The 15,140-nt window shown below is 42.0% G+C and overlaps 1 long non-coding RNA gene across 1 annotated transcript in view; it reads right to left on the bottom strand.

The window, feature by feature from the left end:
- Window positions 1-14,282, bottom strand: part of LOC311515489 — a 34,033-nt gene extending 19,751 nt beyond the window's left edge. The window contains exon 1 of the long non-coding RNA XR_014710159.1: window positions 13,878-14,282. This is a non-coding gene — a long non-coding RNA (uncharacterized lncRNA). The remainder of the gene's footprint in view (window positions 1-13,877) is intronic.
- Window positions 14,283-15,140: the final 858 nt, after the last annotated feature.

Below are 15,140 nucleotides of genomic sequence, written 5' to 3' on the forward strand. Positions count from 1 at the left end.
GTGATCTGTTTGGCTAATTCACAGAAAGTATTTTATTTGAGAAGCGTCAGAAATTCTTAACGTGACATAAATCTGGACTTTTTGCAGTTTATTTTATAGCTCTCAAAATTGACAAAGGCTGTGACCAATTCCAGAAGATTAGGGCTGGATTCAAATAGAATGCTAAAAGACAGTAAGATTATGTCTGCCTACATCAAGGTTATGAAGGCTTTTGAGGTAGTGGTAATACATACCGATTTTGAAAAGTACAAATTTTTTATAGCTGTGTGGGTTCTGGCCATGGAAGCGCCACAGTTTTCCCCAAATCAGCAGGCGTGGAACTTAATCACAGTGTCAGAGAGGAAAAAAGTGTTTCCCTTTACTACACCATCAAATGCATTTGGGATTCCCTCTTCTGTGCACTACTGTCACTATTAAAAAAATATCTGCAGAACGGTCTCCCCAAATGAACGCCTTTGATGACCTCAGTGATAGCAACACCAGGAAGAAGAGTATCCTGAGGCAGATAGCAAGTCAGCTAATGACTAGCCAAGGACATTCTTAAAGGGCTTTCGAAGTATTTAGAAATACTGTAATGATATTCAAGGGCATATTGCCCCTGAATGAATAGAGAAAGATTCACTGTGTCAGGAGAACACGTACTTAGTTTTTAAAAAAAAAATAATGAAACTTACATATTTTTTTTTCAGGTGAGAACAGTCCAGTGTTTCTCAATCTGCAGACAGAAATTGCAGTTAATCCAGTTTTAATTTGAGTTCCCTAATAAAGTTCAGTGAAGACAGAGAAGCAATTTTTAGCACTAATCCATCAGGCAAGCAGAGTCTTATGAAGAAGTGTACAATGACTGCATTTCCAGGCTAATGTTTTTGTACAGAGTTCATAGCAATGACAAAGACGGTTCATTCACTAGGCCCAGTTTTCAAATGAATTATTTGGCCTGATGAAGAGCCAAGATCTGTGATCTCCTGTGCCAAGTAAAGTCACATATCTCATTTTCTAAATAAAGTATAAATTAGATTCTCCTTTAAAAAAGAAAAAATTATCTGGAGGGAAGTTATTAGTGGAGTTCATCAAGGATTGGTCTTGGGACCAATCTTACTTAATATTTCCTTTAATGACATTTACACAAAAAATAGGAGTGTGCTCATTAAATATGCTAATATCACAAAGTTGGAAGGCATTATCTACTCAGAGGAGGATAGGATATTATACAGGAAGAACTGGATGGCCTAGAGAAATGGAATAATAGAAATGGGATAAAATCTAATGGTACAATGTGCAAGGTTATGCACATAGGGACTAATAAGATTTTTGCTATAAACTGGGAACTTATCAATTGGAAATGACAGAGGAAGAGAGTGACCTGGATGTATTAGTCGAACACAAGTCATGTGGCTATAAAAAGAGCAAATGTGATTCTAGGAGGTATCATCAGAGGTATTTCCAATTGAGATAGGGAAGTATTACTACCATTGTACAAAGCACTGGTAAAACCTCATCTGGAATTCTGTCTACAGTTCTCATGACCCATGTTCAAGAGAGATTATTTCACATTGGAACAGGTGCAGAGACAGGGTACTAGGATGACCAGGGGAATGGAGATCTTACAAGGAGAGACTAAAAGAGCTTGGCTTGTTTAGTCTACCAGAATGAAGGTTGAGAGGGGATATGATTGCTCTCTTTAAATACACCAGGAGAATAAACACCAGGAATGGAGAAGAGCTATTTAAGCCTAAGGACAATATTCACACAAGAACAAGTAGAAACTGGCTATGAATAAATGTAGGCTGCAAATTAGAAGACTGAAGTTCTGGAACAGCCTCCAAATAGGCATAGTGGGGGCAAAGAACCTAACTAGTTTTAAGATGGATCCTGACACATTTTCAAACAGGATTATATGGCAGGGTTGCCTGTGATAGCAGCTCACTGGACTTGATGACCCAGGAAATCCTTTCTGGTCCTATATCCTATGTAGGTTCTTATCTGGTACTATCACTGTAGTATCTGAGCACTTCTTAAAGACAAACTAATATAGAACAGGAACCAAAAAGTGGATCTGATTTCTAAGACTCTGAACTCTGCGACTTTATCTCACGATCCAGGTCCCTGGAGACCCACCATAACATCCTTGGGGATGCTGATCCACTGTTTGAGAAACTCTACTGCTTCCAAAATAGAGAGAGGCCCATGAGGCAGTGAGATGTCAGAAATTTGTGAAGCTTTTGAGGTGCAGCAGTTACCAAGGCAAATGTGGCCCTCCTTATATTCAGGTACTTCTCTATTCTAGGATCTTATTATAATAATTCTCCAAGAACCTCTTATATTTTAAGAGTTCATCTCATTTTGATTTGCTAGATGTGGATTTGCCAAGGCTTTTTTCTCTTCAGACAAAAATATATATAATAGTTTCCCTAAAGTGTTTAGTCCTGTCATATCAGAGTTTCCATTGAAGAAAAGTATTCAGAAAAGAATGCTTGTAGCTTTTAGCCACACAAAACAATATTGTGGTTTTTTGTCCCTATTAAAACCATGTGTTGCATGTGTACTCACAATTATGTAAGTTCCAGACTACCAAAGAGGAGAACCAGTCAACTCATGGATTACTCAATTTACAGATAAATCCTATATTAAAATAATGTCAAGAGTCTGTCTTAAACTGACAAAAATCCAGAAAACTGAAGCTCTGGGCCAGATTCTGCACTCAGTTACATCAGTGTAAATCCAGCGTTATTCCACTGAAACCAATGGAGTTACAGTATTTCAGATTTATACCATGGGAAGTGAGAGCAGAATTTGTCTGACTACCCTTAGTTTACTTCACTGAATCTAAGTACTGAAAGGGTCATCAAACAATGGATAACTTTACATAATATATTAAAAACAAAATCTTAGGTATAGTACAAAAAGGTAAGTTAAGGACACTGTTTTGACTTCTTTGCCAAACCATTAAAATTACTTTAGTATGTGAGTGAACACAGATCCACTGGGAAACTGCATTAATTTAAAAAAAAGACTCAGATGAAAATGTATATGACAGGCCATGACGTTACTAAAGAAGCATGTACAATCTATCATATATAGGTTTATATACATATTGTGTGCCTTTAGACAATCTTAGTAAGCATTTTTTATTCAGAATGTTGACACTAAACACTAAGAGACTGTAACATCTGTCACTATCTATTGTTTCTATATTTCTGAATGCACACGAAGAGCCCAGTCCTGCAAAATCATTGGAACTAGTCATAGCACTAAACTCTTTGCCTGAGTACGTATGTGGCAATTCTCCAAAAATCTTTGGAGTTTAATGTATCCACCTTACACACATCTAAATCATATATAATTTGAAAGCTTGTTTTATGTATGTTTAGATGAAGTGGAGCTGTCAAATGGTACTGTAAGCCTGTAGGAGAGGTGAAACAATGGAACCCAAAATGAGAAAATGTCATTTTTTGCACAGTTCCAGACACACTGCAACATGACTATGACTAGAGTTTAAGTTCATTTCAATACCTTAATATGGTGTTTATTGGTTAAAGCTATCAAACAACTATATATTAAAAAAATTGATCGAATTTGCATGGGCAGGTATTTTTTTCAGAAACGATTAAACTTTTTGGCATGTGGCAAAAATGGTGTATATCAACATTTTGCAAAATACTACCATTAAGTTTTTTCACATCACATTTTCTTAAATGTTAAAGTATCTCACAAGTGATTATAATAGTTTTCTACATTTTCAATTGAAATTTGCTGATCAGATCAGGCTCACACTGAAGGGTGTGCACCAGCAGCGGTAGATTGCATGCCCATAGTTTATATTGCATAGTGGGTAGATATAAATGTATGTGAATTCTTAACGTAATGCTTCTCCATTTGTAAGCTTTTGAACATACACTGTTTTCATTTGTAATTGCCTTTGCATGCAGTATTAGCCTTTGAAATATTCTAGAAACTATTTTTTTAATTTAGTAATACTTATGCACAGGTCAGTATTAATGTTACAGATGGGAATACACAGCTTTATATTATGAATATGAAAAATGTTATGAGAGACAGAAGTGGCCTAACAACAAGTAGCAAAGACAAAGTCAATAAGCAATTCTTTGCCTGTGCACTGAAAAGGGATGAGGAGCATGTTACAGATCTCATCAACAATATGACAAACCCAGAGGGGAATTAAGATTTATTGGGGCCCTAGGCACAAAGAACTTTTGGGCCCCTCACAATGCTCTTGCCTTGGAGCCCCACCCCCTGTTCCTCTTCTTCCTCCTGAAGCCCCACTCCCTGGCCAGACTGGAAGCTGGAGCAAGGTTGTGTGTTAAGAGCCACCCAGGGACCCCGGACTGCTGTGAGGTGCCCCAGACCCTCCACTTGTCCTGGGCGGCATGCCTCAGGAGGCAGGGACACAGGCAAGGGGTTACTCTTGGGCACCCCAGCCCCGCACCTGACTCCAACTTCTGGCCTGGTGGTGGGGTCTTGGGGGAAGAGGAGGAGCTGGGGCAGGATCCCAGGATAAGAAGAGGTCCAGGAGTGTGGCTGGGGCCAAAGCTCTGGTGCAGTGACCCCTCACACACACTTCTACATAGGTTCTGGCAGTCCTGTGGGGGCCCCCAAATTGGCTGGGGCCCCTGGGCATGGCCAACGGGCCTATGTGTTAATCCGCCACTGGACAAACCCAGACCCTGAATCCCATCCAGAGGTACTTGTCAACATATCTACTGGACTGCCTGTAACATCAGATGTACAAGAGTGTCTAGTGAAAATAGCAGACGTTGGTGAAGAACAAATGGAGACATTTGTGAGTGGTGCACTTGTTTCTGATAGGACATGTAGCTTCTTCAGCCCAGCCAAGAAATCTGGCATAAAAACATTTGCTGAGATGGCCAAGAAGACCAAATTTAAGTCTGACAAGTGTTGTATCAACCAGGCAAGGTACTAACAAGCTTCAACATGACTTTATTTTCAAAATGGAAACCTCTTTACCAAGGTGCTGCTGCACCCTCTGTAGCTTTCTCCCAGCCTCTCAACTCCTCCCCCCCACTTCCTGTTTCCTGTCCTTTCAGACTTCCAACAGCCAGTGCTCCCAATTGTAACGCTTCTGCCCGTCAGAGTTGGCAGCAACAAGGGCTGGGTTCAATATCTAGGGGATCCATTCCATAACAAAAAGCAAACCGGCTCGAGCCCCCACCCAGTGACCTGGGACAAATATATACCACCCCCGCTGGGCGCCTCAAAGAGGCAATACTTCCCCTCTCGCAAGCACCTAGTCTGAGTGTAGCAAAAAGCCTTTTAATAACAGAGAGAAACAATGTGGCATTATGTTGGGGAAACACCACCAACAGGATTCATAACACAACCCATGAGCAAAAACCCACCCCAAGCAAATTGGGGCATGCCCTTTCCCTTTGGTTCTTGAGTCCAGCAACCCCAAATCACCCAAAGTCCCAAAAGTCCAATGACCCAAAAGTCTCTGTCCCTGGTCAGGGCAGCCCCAGAGTTCAAAAGTTTATCTGCAGAGCTTTACCTCCCAACCTGGGTGGAGATGGGGGCAGGGGTAAAAGGCACCTTACATGATCTGAAGCTGACAGCCCCACAGCTCCATAGGCCTCCGCTCCGCTCTGCTCCGCTCCGCTCCACTCCACCAGCCGCCCCACAAACTGCTTCGCTCCACTCCGCGGCCCACCAGCAGCTCCCACCGTCCCACGAACTGCTCCACCAGCCGGTCCACAAGGCACTCCTGCCGTCCCGCAAACTTCTCCACAATATATCTTCAGGCTCCCCCACTACTTAACACAATGCTCAGTGATTTCAGCTCTTAGTCAGTTCAGCTCTTTGGTGAGTTCAGCTTGTAGTGGGGAGCCTCAGTGCTGGTGCACCATTAGCCCAAAGTGAGCTCAGCAGCCTGTAACTAGACTCCTAATGGAATCAAAATTAGCTCTGATATTCCACAGTGGAGAGAGGAGGAAGTGCAATTAGCATGTAAGGCCCTCACCAAGGGGCCCATACCACCAAGTATTAATACTTGTCCCCAGCCTCTCTCCATTCACAGAGTTTTGGAACCCATGACCCTTGCCTAGCGAGTGCTACTTATTTGATGGTGAGTCCCTCCATCGTAACAAAAGGCCAAGTACAGTTCCAAGCACAGTTCCCATAATCAGGGTAATAACAATTTATTCTTCCTGCCCCAATAACAGAGACACTGGGGATCCCACAGCAGCCAAAGTGACCATTTGGGCAGCTATGGCCTCATTCTAGGCGGGGTGGGTGTGCCTATGCAAATGAGATCGGCCCCTGAAGTTCTTTTCCACAACTTGCCACACCTCACCACCAGATGTCAGGGTGGATCTCATCCTGACACTGCTTACATCATTCTAACAATTACAAGCAACATCTAAACACCACATTCCCTGCTCTCTTAAGAAACTCTCCCAATTAAAATAAACATTATTGTTCTAACCACAGAAACAAATATGAAACAAGACACTATACTGTTGGCAGAAATATTACACTGAAAACACTGTAGATACTACATAACATAGTCTCTAGTCCAGACAGGTGGTCGTCTGGGTCTGACAGGCTGTCTCTCAAGCCCCGGGTCCAGTGCAATGTCTTGTTATGTTGGTACTACGGTGAAGTCATCCAATGCAGACTGGGTGTTGGTATAATCTCCTCTTGGCGCATAGGCAGGTGCAAGATAAGAAGCATTCCATACCCACCCATCAGAAAGTCGATAGGTTTAAGGTCCCTTCTTCTCTATGATTTTAAGAGGAGCTGTGAATTTATGGTCCCCTTTGCGTAAAATTCCAGGTTTTCGTATTCTAACGAAGGAACCACACTCAAACTTTGGTTCCTTAGCACCCCGCTGCTTGTCTGTGAAAGCCTTAGACTTTGCTTGGTTCTGTTCAACTGTTTTTCTCACATCATCCTCATTTGGGGCATCAGGTTGTGCCTTTAACAATCCAGCAATGGTCAGTTTAGTATTCATCTGTTTCCCATGCAGTAACTCTGTGGGAGATCTTTGTGTTGTGGCATGTCGTGTAGCCCGGTATGCTTGCAAGAAATCAGTACTGAAGGGTATCCAAAATCGCCCTTCCAGTTTAGCCGTTTGCAAACTCTCTTTCAAACTTCTGTTAAACTGTTCGATTTCCCCATTGGCTTGAGGGGAATATAGGGATGACCTTCTGTGTAAAATGTTCCTCTGTGCTAGAAAAGTTTCAAACTCCAGGGAAGTAAATTGACTCCCATTATCTGAAACCAGTTCTTTGGGGTTACCTTCTCTGCTAAAAACTGAAGAGAGGAACTTAATTACTGTAGCAGAAGAGATTTGCAATGTAAATGCTACCTCAGGCCATTTACTGAAATAGTCTATTAAAGTGATGGCATAACGGCAGTCAATAGGAGCAGTGTCAAAGGGTCCTACAATGTCAATCGCCACTTTTTCCCATGTAGATTCAGGAAGAGGAACAGGCTGTAATGGAGAGGTACATGTCACTGCTGTCTTATCATGCATTTGGCAAGTGACACAGGATTTTATAAAAAGAAAAGGAGTACTTGTGGCACCTTAGAGACTAACCAATTTATTTGAGCATAAGCTTTCGTGATGCATCCGATGAAGTGAGCTGTAGCTCACGAAAGCTTATGCTCAAATAAACTGGTTAGTCTCTAAGGTGCCACAAGTACTCCTTTTCATTTTGCGAATACAGACTAACATGGCTGTTTCTCTGAAACAGGATTTTATGAGTGCTTCAGTTTGAGAGTCTATCCCTGGCCACCAATACACATCCCGTAGTCATTGTTTGGTTCGGACAATTCCTTGATGAGTATCATGTGCCAGGTGTATGAGTTATGACTGTAATTCTTCTGGCACAAGGAGGTGGTGTGTACCTCGTAGCACACAGCCATCAAACAAAGAAAGTTCATCCCAAACTCTAAAGTAAGGCAGCAAGACTGGGTCACAGTTTTTAGGGTGACTGGGCCATCTCTTTGTCAGAAATTCCCATAGTTTTTGTTGAATTGGACACGCTGAACAAGCAGCTTGAGATTGTTCTCTTGTAACTGCAGTGAGAGTGCTTGTAATAAGTGCAACCACTACATCCTCATCCTCCAGTGGACCATCTGGTGAAGGCAAAGGCAGGCGAGAAAGGCAATCAGCGACCACATTTTGGTTTCCAGGCTTATATTCCAGTTGATAATTGAAAGTGAGTAGTCTTGCAGACCATCGAGCAATATGGTATCCTTCTCTTCCCAGTCCTTTCGTGGTGAGCAACGTCGTCAAAGGGCTGTGGTCTGTGCGCAACTTCAACGTGCGGCCCCACAGGTAAGTTCTCCATTTTTCAGTAGCCCAGACACAAGCAAGTGCTTCTTTTCCGACTGTAGAATATTTTCTCTCAGCATTACTTAGTGTCCTTGAAGCAAATGCAACAGTCCTCTCTGTGTTATCCTCATGCAGTTGTGTGAGAACAACCCCAAGTCCATAATCAGAAGCATCAGTAGTTATAATTGTGGGCAATGCAGGACTGAATAGTGCAAGTACTGGACTATGTACAATCAAGTCTTTCACCATTTTGAAACTAGCTTGTGCATCTGTTGTCCACACTAAGGTTGAACTTCTCTTAGTAATTCCCGTAACGGTTCAATGACAGAAGCATAATTGGGAAATAATTTTGCATACCAGGAGGTAAGACCGAAGAAGGAATGTAAGGTTTGCAAATCTGTTGGAGGAAGAGCATTTGAAATTGCCAGGATATGATCTGGATCAGGTTTTTGTCCAGTCTGTGAAATAGTATGTCCCAGAAAGGAGAGTTCAGTTTGTCTAAATTTGCATTTGGACCTATGGAGCTGGAGGCCTGCTGTGCTGATGCAGTTTAGTACAGACTGCAGGTTATTGTCATGCTCCTCAGAAGTATTTCCAAACACGATACTATCATCCAGATAGCACTGAACTCCATGTTGATTCTTCAGAATCAATTACATCATTTTTTGAAAGGCACTTGGGGCAGATGTGAGACCGTATGGAACATGTTTAAAACGAAATAGTCCCTCATGTGTAATAAATGCTGTGAGGTGTCTGCTATCTTCATGCAACATAACCTGATGGTATGCACTCTGCAAATCAAGAGTAGAAAACATCTTTGCTCCACGGAGTTCTGCAAATACTTCTTCTATGTGAAGAAGAGGATGACTGTCAATTACAATAGCTTTATTTGGCTCCCTTAAGTCCACACAAAGGCGAATGCCTCCACCCTTCTTCTGCGTCACTACCATAGGTGAAACCCATTCCAAGGAGTCGATCTCTTCAATAATGTCCTTTTGAACAAGTTTTCTAAGTTCCTCTGAAACAGCTTCCCTAACTGAAAATGGTAAGTGCCATAACTTCTGTCATGCAGCCATCACATTATTCCACATTTAACTTTATGCAGAAACCCATAAGCACAGCCGAGTTTCTTCTCAACTTGGTGTTGGGTCCCAGCTGAAACTGGTGCGTGTACCGCAACAGTGCTTTGCTGAGGAAGATCAATTCGTCCATTAACTACCCTGAGATTTAAAGCAGCCAATTAATCTCTGCCAAGGATAGGAGTGCCTTTGTGGACAATGTAGAACTCTGCAGTTACACAGCAATCACCAAAAGTAACTATTACTGGCAGGCAGCCATGTACTGGAATATGGTTTTTCAAATAGCACACCACGTGAAGTTTGGGTTCAGTAAGAGGCACATCTTTAAAGTAATGCAAATAGATGGAATCAGGTAGTATAGATACTGCTGAGCCAGTGTCCAACGTTAGCTGAATAGAGTGTGGTTTGCTTGAGGGTGTAGCAGAAACGTTTACCGTGCACTTTATCTGTTCTGAAATATGTGCAGTAGTGATTTTGTCCACGCTCAGCACAGTAACATCTGGTATTGTAACTGCATGCACCTGTTGATTGAACTGGCTACTGCGACATACTTTAGCCAAATGTCCAGTCTTTTTGCAATGATTGCACTGAGCTACTTTTGCTGGACATCCTGTGTAGCTTGCAAGGTGTTGTGGGGATCCACAGCGGAAACATGCTTTTACTGTATTTTGAATTTGCTGATTTGGTGGTTTTTCATTACTTTTCCTCTTGCAATTGTGTGTCTGCAGTGGTAGTGAACTTTTCTTCAAAGGAGTCACAGCCTGGACTGTGCCTCCTGTATCCATGCTCATTATTTTGGCTTCAGCTGTAGCTGGCTCAATCTGAGTAGCAATGGTTATTGCTTTTTCCAGTGCAAGTTGTGGTTCTAGAAGTAAGCATTCTCTTACGTGAAGCATGGTTGTTTTCTCAATGAGCTGGTCTCTAATCATCTCATCTGCCATATTTCCAAAGTCACAAATTACAGTCAGACTCCTCAGGGAAGCAATATACTGTATTATAGTTTCCCCTTTTTTCTGCCCACACTGGTGAAATCTGTAGCGATTAGCTACTACATTCACTTTTGGCACAAAAAAATTCTTTAATGCAGTGAGTGCAGTCTCATATTTATCATCTGCAAGGGGAAAAGTGTAGCTCCAAGGCAGTGGATTAGCAAAGCACGCTTTCTTACTTCAGAAATCTCTGTAGCACTAATTGCAAGCAGATAAGTCTCAAACACATGGATCCAGGTAGTAAAAGCAATTGGAGGCTTACCTGGGCTTTGCAGAAAGGGTGCAGGTGGGTTCAGAGGCAGAAGATCCATCCTCGTCTTCAAAATGCCTCTCAACCAGGCAAGGTACTAACAAGCTTCATCAGGACTTTATTTTTAAAGTGGAAACCTCTTTACCAAGCTGCCGCTGCACCCTCTGTAGCTTTCTCCCAGCCTCTCAACTCCTCCCTTCTCCTTCCTGTTTTCTGTCCTTCCAGACTCCCAACAGCTAGTGCTCCCAATTCTAATAATTACAAGCAACATCTAAACACCACAACAAGGGAAGGACAATCAGAACAGCTATCACTCCATAAACTTTTCCTTCGCAAGATACAGAAATGATGTTTCAGTGACAAGTGTTATTAGTTACCCAAAAGGACCTGTGCCTATGTCCCTCTTCCATGCTGATGGAACAATGAGAGGAACAGACCAAGCTGAATTAGGGCATCAGCTGGAAGCTCAAACTGAAAGAATCCATGAGCTAAGAGTATGTAACAAAGAAACCACAGTGTACATCAGAAGTGCCATGATGATGGCTGGAAGCAAATTCACCACATTGGAATTTGGCTGCTGAGTTCTTGAGGCAGGTCCTAAAGGATTTCACAAAGCTAATTCTGTAACTGAAGTTTTTGACAGATATGACAACTGTTAGTGAAAACTGAAGAAAGACAGCACCGGTTAGGATCTAAGGTTGGACGGAAGAAATGCCAGGTGATTGACGGACACCCTGTGTCTCCATGGAAAAAGTTTCTAAACTTGACATCCAATAAGCAGTCTGCTGTAAAATTCTTCTGTGAATATATGTTCAAAATGCATCTGAGAACAGGTGAGCACTCCCAGCATAGACACTCCTTCTTGCTGGAGGCTTTTCTAATGGTGCAGTAGCAAAGTCCATCACCAGTAGAGATGCTGAAGAAGCCCAAGACTTGTACAGTACTCAAGAGAAAGCGGATATAAGGATGCTTCTGCCTGCGGGATGTGCCGATATGGCTTTTGGGGCTCTTGGTGTCAAAGGAACCATAGTAATTAGCTAGGGTGACCAGATGTCCCGATTTTATAGGGACAGTCCCAATATTCAGGGCTTTGTCTTATACAGCACCTATTACACCCCACCCCCATCCCAATTTTTCACACATGCTATCTGGTCACCCTATAATTAGATCAGCTTAGAAAGATGTTGGTTTTTGCTGTTCACTATTTTTCAAATATGGAACACTTAGATAACATGTGGACTGAAACAGGCACCATTACCAGCACAACTGACAAGCATTGCTTCATACCTGTGCATGCAATTTGTGATGCACTCACTCCTGACTACTGTAACATACTTCCTGCTGTACACTCATTAACAGCATTTGACTCTGTGTCATCCCTATTTGGTACTGGAAAAAAAAATGTGTTTAATGTTGTCACAATGAAGGGAACTTACCTCTTTAGAGATCTTGCCAAACTGGGAGAGGGTAACTGACAAACTGCAATTTCTCCAGCAAGGAAGTTGGTAGCAGTGCTGTATGCCCAGAATGAGAAAAAAAGGAGCCCCACAGAGACCTGAATTGTTTGCATCTCAATTTAACTATCAAAAAGGACAAGAAAGTGGCCAAACACCCACTGCGTGAGGACAGTTTTGAAGAGCATGTCAAAAGAGTATCTTGGCAAACAAAGATTTGGATGTTCTTGCCATAGGTAAGCCAGATATTGGATCACCATTTCAACTCGGGTGGGAAAATATGGATGATGAGCTACTTGCTGTATTGTTCAAGGCCCAATGGCCTCTGAGCCTCTACAAGACCCTTTTTGTGCCTCTTGAAGTAGGGATCACTGCACAGTCAACTGTTGCTGTAGTCAGTTCAATCTTCTCTGCACAGAACTGTGTACGTGCCAAGACAATGAAAACTGTGGTAACCCACGCATTCTTGGCAGAGATCATAATGATGAACTAGATGATGATAATGATGTTGACTAGCAATGTTACCAGCACTAATACATTCAATGATACCAATACAAATTTATTATTTAATTTTTTTTTAGCCTTTATATTGTTGTGGTATTTTGGGGTCACAAAGAAATCCAATTTTATGTCCTGAAATATATGTAGTCATTAAAGTAATGGAAATGTATGCAAATATTTCAAAATGGTCATTTTTAACATGTTGATGGTTTCATTGTTTACCCCCGTTTCTGTGGTAGCAGCACCAGTTAACAACTCCACCATCATCTTAAAATAGACATAATAAGCTTTCAAATCATATATGGTGTGCATATGTGTAGAGAGGATACATTAAGCAGACCAAAACAGTGGTGTCTGCTGCTCACCCAGATAGGAAGTGTTTGCAGGATTAGGTCCTAACTTGGCACTGTGCACGCAGTAACAAAGGCATTCTGAAAAGGCAGGGAGTGCATACCCAACCACATTTAAAATACCTGTCTTTTATGTTTTTAAATGTGTGTTTCAAAATGTAACTGGACTTTAAATCAAAGCTATTTTTAAACTGAACTTAAATGTAAATATTTTGTTATAAATATGTAAAATAAAATTCCCACCTGAATAAAATCGCCAAATCAGTATACTGGTTTAAAAAAGAAAGAGCCTATAGAGGCATTCATAAGAGAAATAACGAAAATCCATCTTTTATTTGCAAAATTCCTAGAGTAGGGGGAAGCTGTGCAAAGATCGCCAAGCTGCAGACCATAGAAAAGACACATATTTTGCTAATAATGCAAACCACCGAGAAATCTTGGGGCCGGGGGGGGGGGGGCGGGGGGGACACACGTTCCTTCAATAGGAAATCACTGACTATTTACTTACAAGCCTGGGGAAAGTTGTTTGTTTGTTGGGGGGAAGAATGAAGAGAGAAATTTCCCTGGCTTCCTACCTACCTTCAACCAATTCATGAGAAAATCCTGGCTTGACGCTGTGTGTGTGCTGAGTAGCAGCCATGGCCTATAATGGAAACGCTGACACCACAGGCGGCAGGCGCTTGTGGGCGCAGCTGCAGCACTAAGCCAGTGGTGTAACAGTAACAAGCCGCTGCACCCCTCCGCCACACGAACTCACTTCGCCACAAATATGAATGCAATGTCTTCCGATGCCGTGTGAAACGGACATGCTGCAAAAGGGAGCTTTCCAGACGGGGCGGGGGGGTCATACTACAGCAGCTCTGGAAAAGCCTGTATAAAGGTCTAGATTAGAACAAAATGCCCAGCTGCATAGGGATAACCCCAGTTAGTTTCTTACCTTTCTTCCTCTATCCCAGCAGTTAGGGGATGGCATGAAGTTTTAAGCTTTGAGGCTGTTTCTTCCTTAACCAGCTCCTGTTATCTTGCAATTTCAATAGTTGCTTGATGTGTAACAACAGGAGAGAACTGACAACAGCTTCAGGTAATAAAAGAAAAACCTCACTCTTGCAGATACCCCTCCTTCTCCCTCACTCCTCTATTCTGTTCACTTCTTTCTCTCCTCTATCATTCCCTAACTCAGCTCCCTCCCTTCTCTCTTCTCCTCTCCAGAGGAGGATGTTAGCAGCAACAGCAGCAAGTTCAGGATCTCAGTTGACAGGAGCTGGGGTGGGCAGCTGCAGGACCACCTCTGCCCACATACATCTTTCCGGCTTGGACTAAGATTGTGCCCTGAGCAAGTCTGGGGAAGGGATACACAACCCAAAGTCTCCTCATTGCAATTCATACATGCAGTGTGTGTCTGAAAGCACCGCCTCCTCCTCCTCCTTCTCTTCTTACAAAGGGAAAATTCATTTTTACATTTCATGAGTACAGTATAGAAACCAGGCCAGGAGTCAGTGTCTGAGGAGTCCCACAGCTATTGAATGTTTGAGGGGGAGCAGAAAGAAAGAGGCTCACTCTGAAAAGAAAAGCCTTTTGTATTCTGGAGAACGTCAACTTAAATCATGTATTGTCAACAAACCACTTATTATTGTCCCTGTTACTAATCAGACCTTAGATTATAAATGTTAAAAACTTTTTTAAAATCCAGATTGTCACTCCTTACACTGTTTACTTCATGTATGTATTTCATTTTGGACAATGAAAATTAATTTGGTGAATTTCACTTTGAATTACAGCTGGTGTAATGATTCTCAGCGCTGAATTGTTTGATTACAGTAATAGGTATGGAAACTTTTCTATTGCTGTTAGATTTAGTAAAACCTTGTTTTATTATAATTGTGTAAGAAAATCTAAAGGCCTAGTATCTGTGAATAAAGGTTTGCAGAATCAGGGAAAATACCCCTAAATGAAGGGGGAAATGGTAAAGTGACAGTGTCCCTTTATCTTAAATACAAGTTACATAATGTTTGCACAAGTGACTCACCTACAAACACACTATTCATTACAAAAACTATGCCAAAGGTGACAAGGGGCTAGCAATTGTCTGAAAGCTCATCCTGGGCCACATTCTGCTCCTATCATAGTTGCATTAACCAAACCTCATTGTTTGCAGTGATGTTGCACCAATGCACCTGAGAACAGAATTTAATCCCATGTG

This window comes from Lepidochelys olivacea (genome assembly GCF_965140295.1).
Source record: "Lepidochelys olivacea isolate rLepOli2 genome assembly, chromosome: 2".
Lineage (NCBI taxonomy): Eukaryota > Metazoa > Chordata > Testudines > Cheloniidae > Lepidochelys > Lepidochelys olivacea.